Source organism: Eurosta solidaginis, chromosome 1 (assembly GCF_040869045.1).
Source record: "Eurosta solidaginis isolate ZX-2024a chromosome 1, ASM4086904v1, whole genome shotgun sequence".
NCBI lineage: Eukaryota > Metazoa > Arthropoda > Insecta > Diptera > Tephritidae > Eurosta > Eurosta solidaginis.
Window position 1 is genome coordinate 394,705,682 of NC_090319.1, and position 18,394 is coordinate 394,724,075.

The window sequence follows — 18,394 nt, forward strand, 5'->3', positions numbered from 1 at the left end:
TACGGGTACATCATACTATCTTACAATACCAACAACATTAAAATGCAAGCTCCAATTATATTTGAAATTACTAGTTTCATTAAAAACAAAAAAATCTGCGATAGTTGAAAGAAAAAAAAAAACAAATTTAGAATTGTGCATTGGGTATTGGATATTTTTAATGCGTGCGGATAACTCATTAACTCTATAAACAATATATATACATAAATATATACTATAACCGACGACGCGAAAGCGTTCATATATATTTACTCTTAAAACAAAAAACCAAAGTATAATCCAAAAAAGAGGACAACGAAACATTGAAATAACTATGCATAAATACTAAATATATTAATTTTATAGACGTCACTAAACATGAAAATGGCTAAGATCCTAGTTATGAAAACATTAATCCAAACTATATAATCATTATTAATATTATGAGAGAATTATTATATAAAAACCGGCAGTTGAAACAACAACATACAACTGAACAAAAACATTGATATCCATCGTATATATATACATAATATATACATAGTCAACCGATTAAGATAATTTAAACAAATTCTGTGAAAAAAAGTAAACCGAATGCGATGACTTATAAAAAAAAAAATTAGAAAAAGGAACAGCAACATAAAAACAAGGTAAATAAAACATCTAAAGTCATCTGAAGAACAGCAAAATAAAAAAAAAAAAAATAACGCTTGTTTCATTTATGAGAGCATTTGTCTATTTTGCACGCTCTTAAACGGTTATTGCGTCTTTATTAACCTCTTTTTCCTCATTTATATTTGCTTCGCAGGTTTTTGCAAATTCATATGAATTCAAACAATTTTCATACATACAACTCATTAATGAAATCATAATTTTTGTAAATTTTTAATCTCGTATTGAAATAAAACTAATCAATCATTGTGATTCCCACCGTCATATTCATGTCAAAATTTCAAATAATATATCCTTGAATTCTTTAATTATGTTGCTATTTAGTACAAATTATATAAAATAATCATACTCAAGCAATGTCATTTCAAAAATTATAAAACGCCGGTTAGTTCTTCTTAACCATAATACGAGCTTTGTTATATTTCGAAAGAAACACAAACAACTTAAAACTAGTTCTCACAGACGGACATCAAAGCCAGTACCATTCTGCAAAATAATGTTGAAGTAATACAAACAGGATTTACTATACTCATAATTATAATTTTTTATATTTTATCAGAAATTACCCGCGAAAATGGTTTATGCATAAACTTGTTCGTAAAATATTGAAATCAATAGATCCCTCTTCCAAAGCTCTTCCAAAGAACCTGCCCTTCCTACTATGTTTTGCATTCTACAATTGGCTTAATCACAAATCTATGACCATTCTTATTAAGTGAATGTAGAAGTTATATAAAGAGACACATATAGTCAATAGTTTTGTTGTTGTCTTATGAGCCTATTAATGAGAAAGATATAGGTTCGAACCGAGCTCAATGCCCTAAAAATATTTTTTTTTTTTTGAATATATGTAAATATTCTATCATTGCTAGAGACCTTTAAGAGCGATGCCTGAAGACAATCCGTGGTAAGTATTTTTAAGTAGACTAAGAACTAAGCGCCGAATAAATGCAACAACTTCACAAATGCCGAATATTGGATATAAGGGGACTCGCTAAGTCGTGCGAATTACACGAATCATGAGTCCCACGCCGAAATATCGACAACCACGCCACCACATTGCTGAATTGTATTTTCATTTCGTACATTTCGTTTCATTAAATATGGTATATAAGTTTGCTCATAGTATAAATGATATGGATAGCTAGACTCGGTACATTCCGTAACTCGTTTGCGACACTTAGCGGATCCGTTCTCTCGAATCATAAAGGTGGTGTATATACATATATAATATGCCCTCAGTCAGTCTTTCTCTGCTTTCCGACTACTTTAAAGAATATGAAAAATTGAATTTAGTCTAAAAACAGTGATGGTTTGAAGCTGTGAAGCTCTAACTAACAGGGAACTACATGCATATTTCTTTGCAATATTTTACAACTCCGGGAACAAACTGTGTTATAAAAAAATAAAATAGATGTAAGGCGCGATAACCTCCGAAGAGATCTAAGGCCGGGCTTCTCTTCCAATCTGCGTCGCGCTCCTCTTGATTTTCCCTACAAATTGGCCGGACGGGACCTACATGTTTTATGCCGACTCCGAACGACATCTGCAAGCCAGATGAGTTTTCACTGAGAGCTTTTCATGGCAGAAATACACCAGGAGCGCTTGCCAAACACTGCCGAGGGGCGACCCCGCTTAAACAAATTTTCTTCTAATTGAAAAACAAAAAACTAGTTTTATAGTTATCAATACAAAACGAAAAAACCCTTTTTTGAATTTACTGTGCAAAAAATTATGAGATACCGGGACACTTATTTATCGGGTACAATTTTGCAACTTCTCGTCCAAGCGAAATGCAAAATTGCGCCCTCTTGTTACAAAAGATTTGTTTGAACGAACAGGATTTTTCCAAAATTAGTAACATTTTGTTCAAGTTTTTACGAAATTTCAACCACGCGAACGAATCTAATAAGATAATAAAAAACATCCTTTTTATTTTATTATAAGCTTTTATTTACTTTCACTTGGCTGTTGTCTGTAATCAAATCTTGCAAGTTAAATTTGATACACTTCCCGGTGTCCGATTGAGCTGAAATTTTGCACACATGTATAACTCCGATGACAATGCAATATTACTTTGCGAGAATTCGATAAATTAATCGATAACAGAGTTATCGGTAAAGATTTGTGTTCACAAGGGAATAAAAGCCTAAGTCCTCAAAAACACAAGTAACTTCGCTTTGTTTGTGTATGCAACAAACGTAGAAGTTAGGCTGTTATCCCTAAATATTGCGTACTTTTCTGCGCACTTGATTTTGTTTTACAGATTTTTGGCGATGGTACAGTGCAGAGATCTGCAATGAGTAGTTGTAAACTGAACGCGACATACGGAAAGCCACAATAAAATATGATTTTAAGTTAGTTAACACTCGAATAGAAGAACATGACTGTTCAAAGTTGACTTCGAAGAAACCTTGTAATGTTGATGCATTAAAAGAAATGGTTAGGATGAGAAACGTTGCAAATAACTCTTGTAAAGATTACATAACTAATTTAAACAATATTTTAACCTACTAAAAATTAAAAAAATCCATATTTAAATTAAATTTAAGAAAAAGGCTTTTCTAAGAAGAAGCTTCTATTACTTGTTAATAAAAAGCACTAAAAAGTAAAGAAAAAAAAAACTTTTTTAAAAATAAGGTTCTATTTTTCTAATAAAAGCGTGTTAAATTTTGATGGTATAATTAAGAACATTTAGGACCTCCTTTTCTTGCTATCACAACACGCTTTTATTAGAATAATTAGGACTGTGATATAAACTGTAAGATTTAATAATTTAGGTGTAAAGTTTTAATGTTAAAAATATATAATTATTTACAATATGGAACTTTTTTGTCGCAGACGAAAAAGCCTAATTATCGTTAAAAGTTACAATGAACTTCTAAAGTGTTATATTTCTTTACAGTCAATTTATTTTTTACTTTTTAGTTAATTTTGTTAACCAATAATAAAAGCTTATATTATTTAAACAAGTTTTTTATACCTTTCATGAACATGAAATGGTATATTAACTTTGGTCCGATGTTTGTAACGTTGAGAAATATAGAAGATAGACTCACCATTAAGTGTACCGAATTGATCAGGGCGACGAACTGAGTTGATATAGCCATGTCCGCCTGTTCGTCCGTCTGTCTGTTTGAACGAAAACTAGTCCCTCAAATTTTGAGATATATCAATGAAATTTGGCACAAGGATGTATTTTTGTATTATATTAAACATTTTTCGGATCCGGTAGGATCGGACCACTATAACATATCTCTCCCATACAACCGATCGTTCAGATAAGACGATTTTGCTCATTCCTGCCGCAATTTAGAAAGTATAAACGTGAAACTCGGTGTTGTATATTCTAATATATCATAGAAGATTTCCTGAAAAAGTGACTTTGATCGGAGCTATATGTATATAATATATACCTATCCCATACAACCGATCGTTCAGATAGAAAGATTTTTGGCCATTTCTCCTTTAATTTAGAAAGTATAAACGTGAAACTCGGTGATATATATATCAATACATCATGGAAGATTTTCTGAAAAAATCACTTTGATCGGAGCTATATATAGTATATATCCCATACAACCGATGTTCAGATAGAAAGATTTCTGGCAATTTCTCCCTTAATTTTCAATACAAAAACGTTAAACTTGGTGATATTTATTCTCATATATCATGGAAGATTTCCTGTCAAAATCATTTCGATCGGAGCTATATATAATATATATCCCATACAACCGATCGTTCAGATAAGGGGTTCGTTTGCCATTTTTTTATATTAATCTTAAAATTGTTTAGGTATGTACATCTGCTCACTATATATTTCTTATCTTATACAGCGCATTATTTGGAGATTACGAATGGGATAAGATTATTGTTCAGCCCCATTCATGAAAGGTATGAAGTCTTCGGCACAGCCGAAGACAGACCCGTCCTTACTTGTTTTTCTTTAATTTTATTTAATGTTGATGTTTCCGAAAGCATAAAAGTTTGAGTTGCTTTGGAATCGTTTCAACTTAAAGTGTTACGAAAATTAAACTTGCCGAATTACTGCTGAGTTACTCCAGTGGTGCATTACTTTCCTGCGATTTGATTCTTTCACTTGATTGTTTCGAACAAAACTTGTAGTATAAATGTTTGACGTAACATTTTTAAAAGAGAACTTGTAAGTTATAGAAAAGTAAAGAATGAAATCGCAGGAAGGTAATTCACCACTGGAGTAACTCGGCAGTAATTCGGCAAGTTTAATTTTCGTAACACTTAAAGTTGAAACGATTCCAAAACAACTCAAACTTTTATTTTGTCGGAAACATCAACATTAAAAAAGGATGTCATTTATTATCTTATTAAATTCGTTCGCGTGAGTGAAAATTCGTAAAAACTTGTACAAAATGTTACTAACTTTTGAAATATCCTGTTCGTTCAAACAAAACTTGGACCTCGCTGGGACGAGAAGTTGCAAAATTGTACCCGATAGATAGATGTCCCGGTATCTCATAATTTTTGCACAGTAAATTCAAAAAAGGGTTTTTTCATTTTGTATTGATAACTAAAAAACTAGTTTTTTGTTGTTTTCCCATTTTGTGTGTTTTTTCGATTTGATGGTTTTCTTATTTTGGTGCTTTTTTTTTTTTAAAGTGGCACCATCGTCATAAATACAAAGTAGAGAGCGCAGTGAGCGTAAAATTCTCTTTGAAATTTGCTCATATATTGACAGTTGATCGCCGTTGAAATGGCCTGTAAGATCAGTTGTGTTAACAAAAAAATCAGTTAGATTGATTAGGAAACTGTCAATTTTACAAAATATTGTTAACTTAAGAGCGACAATTTCTCTTCTGTTGAAATGACTAAACTAATTTGTTCGCTTGACAAAGAACTCGGTCGAATTAACCATAATTCGATCAATTTCACTGAATCTCCCTTAAGTCAAGAACAGCAGAACCGATTTGTTGATTTTACTAGCACCATTTCTTTCAGTGTACATACTTTCGATAAGTCAAAGCCACGGATGTTTTCCAAAGTACTGTGAGGCTCCGAATCCCAATCCGACAACGGAATTGGCCTAGCAGGTCTTGCCTTGGCCCTAACGTTATTTAAAAATCAATATGTAGGGATTTTTTTACGTCTTTTGTGGTTAAGGCCATACCATGACCAGTTGGGCCAATTCTTATAGCCCATTCGGATTAAGCGTATCAAAATGCATAGGAAGGATACGTAGATTAACCTGATCCGACTACTTTAAATTTTTTTGTATAGATGTGTTAACAAAAAATATAACAGGTTTTTACGTTTTTTTTATGCCAGAAAAATGCTATGCTAAATCTCGGAGAATAGAAGGGATGCGATCAGAACAATTATCTCAGTTAAAAGAGCATAGTGTGAGTATGATATATAAGTACATTTTTACACTAGAAACTAATTCTCCTAATTTTGAGAGAGCAATAAACTTTGAAACTCGATTTCCTAACATTTTCATTTTGGCACACTCATGTTTCTGGCAAGCCGGCGACGATATATATTATTTATCTATATATATAAAAATGAATGCCATTGTGATTTTATAACTCAAGAACGGGCTCACCTATCCAAACCAAATTTTTAGGCTTTGTTCTGACTATTCAGCAGATGGTTTGCGTTTTGAAACTTTAAAAATCGGATAACAGGGTCTCGAGATATAGGCCAAAACGTGGACCCGAGTAACCCTAGGATGTGTTTGTACAATATGGGCATCAAATGGAAGGTGTTGATGGATGCTAGATTATATAGTATTTTTCATGCCGCTCCGTGACTAGGGACCCGGATAACTTTAGGATGTGTTTGTACAATATGGGTAGCAAATGGGAGCTGTTGATGATTGCTATAGTATAGATTATTTTTCATGCCCCTTCGTGACTAGCGTCTCAAGATATACACCAAAACGTGGACCCGGATAACCCTAGGATGTGTTTGAACCACATGAGTATCCATTGTAAGTTGTTGATAAATGCAAATGAAAAAAGGGCTTTCCTTTTTTATATATTTTTGGTATGCTTTTCCTATCTATTCGGGAGTAGTGCAAATAAAACAACTTATCTCACCCTACAGCTCGAGGTTTCGCCAAATTTTCTTGGCTTCTTCTGGAGCAATTCTGTATTTGTCAACAATAAAAACACAAAAACAATAACAACATTAATTTGAAATTATCACAATTACACATATTAACATTTAACATTGATTTATAATTTTTTAAATTTTCACTTACATTTGGATTACGGCATTAAATTAAAGGAATAAAACATAATTTACAAGAATAAGATATAGAAACTATAGAAGATTAAAAAATATAAAATAAATGATACCATCTAGAGGTTTACGCCGATCACTTTATCGGCGGCGGCAGCGTAGGCTCTATTATATACCGGCGGCGGCGGCGTAGGCGGCGCGCCGGCGTACGCCGGTGTTCTTACTTTAAATCTTGATTTTTCTATTTAAAAAAATAATATCCAGGAAAGGTTTTGTTTATATGTATTTAAGGAAATCAACGTGTTGGCCATTTCGGAAAGATCCGGGGTTTTTGCATCAAAATCTCGCAGACCGCTCAAAATTTTTCAGGAGTGGCTCCTTGCGAAGGGATTATCCCTCGTTCGCATGCTCCAGATAGGCTTCGAACCTAACCCCGGTCTTTGGAATTGGTACTGCTGCGTCTGCTGAAAAGAAATAGAGATACATAAAATAGTCACACTTTTGCCTGTATATCTCGTGCAAAGCGTGGTTTCACCTAGGGTTAACTCCTAATAATCGTCGCGAACACAATTTCTTTAAATAATTTGTCGCTCCTTGGCGGTCACGCATAAAGGGGACTTAGGGTTGCTATGAATGATCTATTAATACTCATGACTATCATGGCACAGGGCGCCTCCAGTTTTTTCGGCTGTTTTTAAGAGCTAAAATTTCCGATGTGCGAACAGTAGGAATCCCTACCACCAGTCGCTACCACGCCTCCTGAGCCTCACACCATATGCCAGTACAGAAGCTATATGACTGCGACTTCGAACTCATACCTTCGTCGACGTCACTTTGCTAGAAGCTCTAGGTGTAGCTCCGAAGACTTTCCAACGGATGCTTTTGTCGCGCTATGCTGCCGAGCTACACTTTGAAACGTTAGGGAATGACTATTCGGCCAAAGATGCCGCCCTCGAAATCATAAGCAGTCTAAGTGGATGTCATTGCGTCATGGGTGGAAATCCGTATAATCCTCGGCGCATCTACACAATTAAAATTTTACAAGGACCCTGGATAAAATTTTTAAAATGTAGTCCAAAGATTGCAGACGTTTGTGTTCACAACATTGATTTCAATAGTCTTCGTTAAATCAAATTTAGAATGAAAGTCGACGGATTTTAAGTTGAAAGTTGTTAACTACTGTTTTCCGGCCTTACGATATAGGAGCTCATTATGGATGACCGCGTAGCTTCAGTTTTCAGACAAGTTCGACTGTCCACTACGTTAGGGTAGTATCACACACGGTCATTAGTTCCACTGTCTTGGGAAAGCTTTTGCTTCACCACTTTGAGTGTTCTTGCGAAGGACAAAGCCTCACCTGGTAGATATATGTGCCTACGTATTCACAATTGTAAAAGGAGCCGTAACGTGTAGGTGATATTTAAACTTGGTTGATGGGCTATAATCAATGTGATTCACTCCAAGGGACTAGTTTTGGATAGGGCCGCCAACTTTAGGAAATGTCAAACCGAGAGACTTGGGTGTTGAAGGATGAAGTGTGAAAATCAAGATTAACATTTCAGACGCTATTGTATAGTTTCGTAAATAAACAATAGATGTTTGAGTGAAAGCCCAAGTGATTTTTCAAACCTCTCTCATACGTACATATATCCTCAACTTAAGTGTGAGGTAAGAATCATTTCAAAGGAGTGTTTATTTCCCTAGAACCTACTAAAGGATTTTGCATCAATGATTTCGCTTATTCTAGAGGGCAATTTAAAAACATGTCCGCCTTGGGTCATTTTATTTGAATTAATTGTTCATTATTAATTTTTTCAAAAATGCAAAGTGAGCATATAAATTTATTATATAACATTTCTTTTAGTATTTTGTTTTAATAACTTGCTGAATTGGGTGATGCAAACTCCGTGTTAAGCTGACATCGAAAGCGCCTGTTTTTTTAAATAACTTTTGAATTTTTATAAGATTTAGAGTTTTATAGAGTTAAATTTCGCAATTAGTTTCTTATAACTGGCAGTGATGCGCATCCGTTGATACCACTTTCGACCATATCTGACCAATTTTCGACATGAACAATAAATGGCCTAAACGGTCTTAAACGAGTATAAAATATAGTAACGCGCCGGACGCCGCGCCGCCACGCCGATATTTTTGACATTCGGCGGTGGCGTGCGAAAAACGGCCAAAATCGGCGGCGGCGGCGGCGGCGTTTGTCAGCGGCGTATATCTCTAATACCATCTACTGTGGTACACTTGTCATAAAAAAGGGACGTGTGGCACTCGGGGACTGCCGCGGTAAAGCTATTGCATATTATCAACTTATGCAATTATAATATTTATGCAACATTTTGTTTTTTTGATATTAATTCAAGTTAACCTTTTTAAGCGTGGTGACCGATAAGAAAACAAATTTTTCACTTTTATTGAATAAATGAGAAGTTAATATTTAACTTTCACTTTAACTTTAACTTTATTTTTAACTTTAACTTTCACTTTAACTTTAACATTCACTTTAACTTTAACATTCACTTTAACTTTAACTTTAACTTTAATTTTAACTTTAACTTTAACTTTAACTTTAACTTTAACTGTAGCTTTAACTTTAAATTTAACTTTAACTTTAACATTAACTTTAACTTTGACTTTAACTTTAACTTTAACTTTCACTTTAACTTTAACATTCACTTTAACTTTAACATTCACTTTAACTTTAACTGTAACTTTATCTTTAAATTTAACTTTAACTTTAACCTTGACTTTAACTTTGACTTTAACTTTAACTTTCATTTTAACTTTAGCTTTATTTTTAACTTTAACTTTCGCTTTAACTTTAACATTCACTTCAACTTTAACTTTAACTTTAACCTTAACTTTAACTTTAACATTAACTTTAACTTTTACTTTAACTTTAACCTTAACTTTAACTTTAACTTTAATTTTAACTTTAACTTTAACTTTAACTTTAACTTTAACTTTAACTTTAACTTCAACTTTAACTTTAGCTTTAACTTTAACTTTAACTTTAACTTTAGCTTTAACTTTAACCTTAACTTTAACTTTAACTTTAGCTTTAGCTTTAACTTTAACTTTAACCTTAACTTTAACTTTAACTTTAACCTTAACTTTAACTTTAACTTTAACTGTAACTTTAACTTTAAATTTAAATTTAACTTTAACTTTAACCTTAACTTTAACTTTAACTTTAACTTTAACTTTAACTTTAACCTTAACTTTAACCTTATCTTTGACTTTAACTTTAATTTTAACTTTAACTTTAACTTTATTTTTAACTTTAACTTTCGCTTTAACTTTAACATTCACTTCAACTTTAGCTTTAACTTTAACCTTAACTTTAACTTTAACATTAACTTTAACTTTAACTTTAACTTTAACTTTAACTTTAATTTTAACTTTAACTTTAACTTTAACCTTAACTTTAACTTTAATTTTAACTTTAACTTTAACTTCAACTTTAACTTTAACTTTTTTTTTAACAACCCCCGCTAAAGCGACCTTGTCGGTAATGCCCACACAAGGCACCGAATCGGCGGAAAAGACAAAGGCAGCGAAAGCACAGCTGCGCAATAACCCCAGCCAGTCAACACCTGCTACTGCAAGGGAAAAAGCGTCGGTCAGCTCACCCAATGTCGTTGCACAGCGCGCTGTTGGGAAGGAGAAACGTGCGACTCCGCCAAGAGGCTCACTCTCATACACAAGCCTCGAAGGGAAGAGCCAAGACGAACTGCTGGAGTACGCGGTATCAGTGCTGCGCGAGATGCAGGAAACCGCTCTCAAGCAGAAGACCGTGTCCAAGGACATAAAAACCGGTATGGCTCTTCTCGAGGAAGCGTTAAGCTGCATGGGATCGTTAAGGGCCCAAAAGGTAGATGAGAGCAGAGAATCGGGCCGAAAAAGCAAGAGGGCACGAACGAGCTCAGATCCCCACTCGGAGGACTTGGAAGCCAAAAAGAAACGAGATGAAAGAACAAATACGCTTTCACAAGGTGAGTCTTGGTCCAATGTAGCGCGCCGGAGGCTGAAACAGCGGGCCCAGCCAGCCAAGCAGGCAACCCCCGTCCAAGCTCCTAAAGCTCAAAAACGGGCGAGAAAGAGGAGACAAGCAGCAACTTTTGTGGTAAAACCTGTGGAAGGCAAAAGCTATGCCCAGGTACTAGGGGCCATACGCGGCCAGCTCCGCCCTAATGACACAGGTACGGTGGTACGGTCAGTACGAAAAACCAAATCTGGTAACGTACTGATTGAAACGGCGCGCTGCAGTGACCAGACGGCCTTCAGAGCAGCTATAGGTAGTGCAGTAGGAGAGGTCGGTGAAGCACAACAGCTCTCCAAGCGGATGAAGTTGGAAGTACTTGGCATGGACTGTCTCACAACTGAAACAGAAATCCAAGACGCAATAAGGAGGGAGGTCGGAAAAGAAGAAATCACTAGACCTCTCCGTGTCTCTGTGTTCGCAGCAAACCAAAGAGAACAGAAAATGGCGGTCGTCGAAGTGGACGAGAATATTGGCAACGCCCTACTCAAAAAAGGTAAAATTCCGATCGGATGGATACAGTGCCGAATCAGACAGCGAGCAGAAGTACAACGCTGCTTTAGGTGTCTCGGCTACGGACACCGGAAGGCAGAATGCAAGGGTCCAGACAGGAGTAACGCCTGCTGGAAGTGTGGGCAAAGCGGCCACAAAGCTTCGGCCTGTACCGCAGCTCCAAAATGTTACCTGTGTAATACACAGAAGCTCGATCATGTCCCTGGATCTGGAGCATGCAGCATTTTCAGAGCGGCACTCGCTGTTGCAAAGGCCAAAGTCTCAATTCAATAGTGATTAGTTTTATCCAAGGCAACCTAAACCGGAGCAGACTTGCTGATGAGCTACTACAACAGTTGGTCTTAGACCATAAAGCTAACAGCGTTATCATCAGCGAACCCTATAGAGCCCGAAATGATTGGCATATAGACAACACCGGCACCGCCGCAATCTGGATGACAGATGCAAACGCCAATATTGTGAACCGTGTTGCCGGACAAGGCTACGTCCGCCTAACTACGAATAATACCACAATAGTAAGCTGCTACTTGTCCCCGAATGATCCCATTCAAACGTTCAGGGAGAAGCTTGAACTTATTGAAGACGACCTGAGGGACTTAACTAGTAACCTGGTTGTGGCGGGAGACTTTAACGCAAGAGCCGTCGAATGGGGAATGCCGCAGACTAACACCCGTGGAAGGTTAGTCCTTGAGATGGCAGCCAGGCTCGGTTTGAACGTGCTTAACACTGGTACGACCCCTACATACCGACGGCCAGGCTTTGGATACTCGATCCCCGATGTAACACTAGTGTCAGAAAGCCTGCTGCTGACCGCTGCTGGATGGAGAGTCATAGAGGATCTGACTGGCAGCGATCACAACTACATCACTTTCCACCTAAACGATCCCGGTCAGAGGCAGATTCCGAACGGGCCACGCAGAACAAAAGCATGGGACGCATCCAAGGTCGACTCTGCCACGTTCTCCGCATCAGTACTGTGGGATGCCCGACGGATAATCAACAACTCCAGTCCGACGGAAGAGACGGTTGAAAAGACAATGAGCTGTCTTCGCCACGCTTGCAACCTCTCTATGCCACGGAGGGGAGTGTGGAGGGGTAAAAAGCAGGTATACTGGTGGAATAGCGAAATCGCGGAGCTGCGGAAAATATGCCACAGGATGCGAAGGATAGCAACTCGCGCGCGCGGCAGGCCTGAGGCTCTAGAAAAGTCGGAAGCGTACAAAGGAGCGAAGAAAGCTCTTAGTGCTGCCATTAAGCAAAGCAAGCTTAAGTGCTGGAAAGCGCTTTGCGAGGAAGTGGATCGAGACCCATGGGGGCAGGGATATAAGATAGTAATGAAGAAGTTCCGTCCGCCAAACCAGCTGATGGACGAGAACCAAATAAGGAACATTGTGGATGGCCTGTTTCCCACCCAACTGCCTAGGGAGGGCGGGTACGTTACCCATGAAGATCGCAACGTGGAACCATTCCAAGAAGAAGAGCTTAAAACTGCCGTGCGAACTATGAAACCTAGGAAAGCTTCTGGGCCCGACGGAATACCCGCGGAGGCAATTAGACTAGCTGCAAACGACTGCCCAGAACTTATGTTGCACATGTACAACAAATGTCTCGAAGAAAGAATTTTCCCCACCATATGGAAGACAGCACGACTGGTTCTCATTCCAAAAGGGAAAGGAGATCCCAACTCTCCATCATCCTACCGTCCCCTATGTATGTAGGACACAGCAGGGAAATTGATGGAGAGTCTCCTGAAGCAACGCCTCACCAGAGCGTTACAGGACGCCGGAGGACTGTCGCCCAGACAGCATGGTTTTCGGAGAGGGCACTCTACAATGGATGCCATAGCAGAAGTTATAGACGCAGTCAAGAAAGCCGAGACAGCGTGCCACAGAGCAAGACCTATAGTGTTGCTGGTCACGCTGGACGTCAAAAACGCTTTTAACTCAGCTAGGTGGGAGGACATACTTGAGGCACTAGAAAGCACTTTCAAAGTACCGCAATATTTGTTAGAAATTTTAAGGGACTACCTAAGAGAGAGGTATCTAATATATGAAAGTACTCACGGTCAAAAAAAGGTAAAAATAACAGGTGGAGCAGCCCAGGGTTCGGTACTAGCTCCCGATCTCTGGAATATAACTTACGACAGTCTTCTTCGGTTAGACATGCCAGAAAGCACCTTCCTCGTTGCATTTGCAGACGACGTGGCAGCTGTGATAACAGCACCAAGCTGCGAGCTGGCACAGCTAAAATTAAACCAGGTCATGCGTAATGTAAATAGGTGGATGGCTGAGCACGGTCTCCAGTTAGCAACAGCCAAAACGGAGATCGTCATCCTCACAAAGAGACGTATTCCCACTACCAGGAACATGATGGTTGGGGACCAGCCAATAGAAACACTCGCTTCAGCGAAATATCTGGGAGTGAGGTTAGACAGCAAACTCAACTTCTCGGATCACATACGAGGGACCTGCGAAAGAGCTGCGCGCATAATAGCGCAGTTGAGTAGATTAATGGCAAACACAGGTGGCCCAAAACCATGCACAAGGAAGTTGCTTGCATCAGCCTCGGATTCTATACTCTTATATGGTGCAGAAATCTGGGCGGACGCAATGAAATACCGGAAGAACCGAGTCGCCCTCACCTCGGTCCAACGCAGAGGGGCGCTGCGAATATCTTCGGCTTACCGCACGGTCTCAGCTGAAGCTGTCCTGGTCGTTGCGGGAACCATACCGATATATCTTCTCGTTGAGGAAAGAAAAACAATATATGACAACGGATCGCAAGCAAGTAGAGCTGCTGTTGCCATGCAGGCGCGAGAAGAATCGATCCGACGTTGGCAAGATCAGTGGAGCAACAGCATCGTAGGAAAGTGGACTAGGGAACTAATCCCTGAACTTGATCCATGGTTGAAGCGACCGCACGGAGAGGTAGACTTTTACCTGACCCAGTTTCTAACGGGACATGGTTACTTCCGCAAATACCTACACAGAATGGGTAAGGTTGATAGCCCGAGCTGTCTGTACTGTGGGGAAATAGACGATGTACGCCACACCTTCTTCGAATGCAGGCACTTCTCCCATCAGCGAAGGAGGGTAGAAGAGGTACTTGGCGACCTATCCCCGGGCAGTGTCATTAATAACATGACCTGTCGAAGAGACAGATGGGATACGGTCAGCACATATGTGAGGCATATACTTACCATTAAACGAGAAGACGGATGCCTAGCCCATTAGCGTGAGAGTAGCCATAGAGCTCACGTAGCGCGCACCCGTACCCGAAGTAATGCTAAACGCGGTCCCAGGTACGGGGATTTGCGCGGGCCGTGGGAGGTTAGGTTTTAGTGGGTAGGCCTTCATGGCAGAAGGGAGTCCTACACTCGGAGAGTCTCGCAGTGAGGCTTAAATATCCCGGTCAGTGCATAAAGCATTTCCTCCTTCCACGAAACACAAAAAAAAAAAAAAAAAAAAAAAAAAAACTTTAACTTTAGCTTTAACTTTAACTTTAACCTTAACTTTAACCTTAACTTTAACTTTAACTTTAAATTTAACTTTAACCTTATCTTTAATTTTAACTTTAACTTTAGCTTTAACTTTAACCTTAAATTTAACTTTAACTTTAACCTTAACTTTAACTTTCACTTTAACTTTAACTTTATTTTTAACTTTAACTTTCGCTTTAACTTTATGATCCGGGGTGGGCGTGAGCTTAGCACCTGCTAACAAGCCAACCTAATATAAACGCACGCAATTCATTTTCTGTCAAAAACGTCTCATGCACATACAACTTGTATGAGAGCAACTCAAATTGAATTTGCTGCGTGAAAACCTAACTCGATTTCCAATTTTTGTTCTGCGTGACATTTAGATTTGACGTTTGCACACATGCTTTACATTGTCGCAACGCATGCTTATTTGGGTTAGGGCAAAAAACGCCGGTTGTTTGCGTGCGCTAAAAAAACGCAGTGCGGTTTTATTAGGTTGGCTTGTAAGCGACCATATATGTATACGACAAGCGATAGCACAATGGCTACTTCGTGAAAATCAACGACAGCTCTTTTAGTTTGATTTCGATGGACGTACGGTGAGGAAGTGTCGCACGCGCGCTTAAAACAGAGTACCATAGAGTGCGTGTGACAAGCGTTCACCGTTCAAGCATTGAAATCAAACTAAATAAATAATTGATTTTGCTTTCGTGCTCGCTACGCGTTCGTGTTTACTAACACATTCTCAATTTGGTAACCATTTAAATGTAGTGGTGCCCACCGCTGTTTATGATAGAGATCCAATTTTATGTATTTGGCCTGTTGCTAACACCGAACCTTTACGAACCTTTTCGAACCTTTACGAACCTTTTCGAACCTTTTTGAGCCTTTTCGGATCTTTTTTGACAAATATCCGTTACGGTTTTTTTGATTTAGTCGCCAAGCCCGCGATAAAATCTATGCAATAGCTTAAAAAAAAAATGTAAGGCGCGATAACCTCCGAAGAGATCTAAGGCCGAGCTTCTTTTCCAATTTGCGTCGTGCTCCTCTTGATTTTCCCTACAAATTGGCCGGACGGGACCTACATGTTTTATGTCGACTCCGAACGGCATCTGCAAGGCAGATGAGTTTTCACTGAGAGCTTTTCATGGCAGGAATACACCCGGAGCGCTTGCCAAACACTGCCGAGGGGCGACCCCGCTTAGAAAAATTTGCTTCTAATTGAAAAACCTTATTGCTAAAATTTTGATATTGCTTTGCCCAGGGTGTGAACCCAGGGCATAAGGTGTGGTAGGCGGAGCACGCTACCATCACACCACAGTGGCCGCCACTTGTCATACCAAAAGTAAAATGTTATAAATATAATATGTAGGTGGCAGCGATACCATCTGTGTCCTCTTTCTTATTCATAGTCTTTTCCTTATTTTGCAAAATTCGTAGGCTTTCCAAGGTGTATCGTGTTTTCTCTCTAGCTTCTTTGTCTATTATTTTCGTGTTTTCGAAGTCAGCCGGGTGGTTGTGTGTTATTGCTTGTTGTGAGAGAGCTGTGTTTTGTTCATTGTAAATTTTACCAAGTAGCGCAACTAACAGTTGATCGGTAAAAATTTGCACATTCACACGCACAGTTCTCGACTCAGTTTCAAAAAAAAAACTTTAGATTATTTAATTCAAATTTTAAAGTGAGATAATCCTTACAAATTTATGTATACAGAATATGTATGGCGTTTTTGATGTTATTAAAACAATAGTTTTATTTTTATATTAAAGCTTTTATCATTTTTTTTTTTAACTTTGAAAAATCTCCGAACACCATTCCTTCATTATATGACATTCGACTGCCTAGTCCACTGCCTTCCACTCTATTCGCAACATAACCTCTACTTAAGCTGCCAAACTATATAGTAAACGATGGTTTTGTTTTTGTTTCCTAATATCAGCTTCATGTTCGGCTAATCGTGTACCCAAAGCGCGCTTAGTTGTTCCTATATAAACTTTGTTGCATTTTTCTTCGTTATTCCCTTTGCATTCTATTTTGTAAACCACATTGCCTTGTTGTTCTCTGTTTATAGGGGTTTAAGTTTTTGTAAAGCATCTTGATAATGTTTGGTTGGATTTGTAAGCTAGTATGATGTTCTTTTGTTTAATTATGTCTTGTGTTAAATTTTCTGTTAGCCTGGGAATATGAGTGACACTGAGCCTCATTCTCTATTACGAAACGAAAATTCGTGTCGCCTCAGAGACGAATCGATAGTGTATTTGCACTATGTTAAACGATGGCAACATATCATTTGACTATGGATTTCGCCTTCCTGTTTGACATAAAGTAATAAACGTAAAGGCCGAACGAAAAAGATAAAGAATACCATTGATAGAGGAAATAATTTGGAGGCGAATCGTTCGTCTGAGCTATCGTTCGCAATACAGAATGAAGCCCACTGTGATATTGCTTTGTTTCATTGTTTGTTGTTGTTGCTAGTGATTGGTTTTGCTGAATTTGATTTAATTTTTGTTCTACAAGGTCAGATATAAGATAGTCAGGATAATTATTCTTTTTAGCGTTATTTGTATTTTCTTTTCGCTGTTTAACTAAGGACTCGAGATATAGACCAATTGGGAACTCGCCTTCAGGTTAAGCTATTGTATTCTTATATACTACAACCAGTTAAAATGGTATATTCAATCACATAACAATATAATCTTTTTACCTGAAGGCGCTGAAAAGCGCTCAATGTATGGTGAAATTATTTTGAAAAACACACCAAAAACCCATTTGTTTGGTCAGATTCATCCCACTTAGCCAGCGGATTATACGTTTTCATATTAACATACATACATCAATAATAGTTTAATCATTTACTAAACGATTTGTTACCTTAGCTACGCTCTTTCGCTCTCAAAATTCGTCTTAACTGGCTTACTTATTATTCCCACCTACAAACTTACTTGCATTATATTTATATCAACATATATGTATGTAGCAGGCAGATCGACAAACAAAGTAGGCTTTGAAAAGACATCGAATAATATTACGGTGCATTTTTTTTGCATAGAAAAATACATGAATATTTTGTATAGATAGGTATATAGAGCTACTATGGCTTTTAGCATTAAGAAAATTCAAATTAGGAGAATAAATGATATTGGAGTGTAAACATCGCTGGAGCGTTTTCTTTGGCCTCAACACCATTCGTTAGCAGAATAAAAGAAGCAGCCCAATACGTTCAGTAGTGTCCAAAATTACCGCGGTGCAAATTATTACATAAAAATGCACATAGTGTTTTTGTTTAATAATTATTGAAGTTTGTGTGAATTTGTGAAAAGAAGAAATATAGCGCAAAGCGAATTTCCGAGCAAAAAACGGCAAGTTTTGAACTGTTGAAGTGAATTACACGAATGCAAGTGTGTTTCCTTATTTGAAAAAACATATGTCGTACCACTATTAATGTAGACATTTTTTAAATTTAATTTATTCTTTTTTA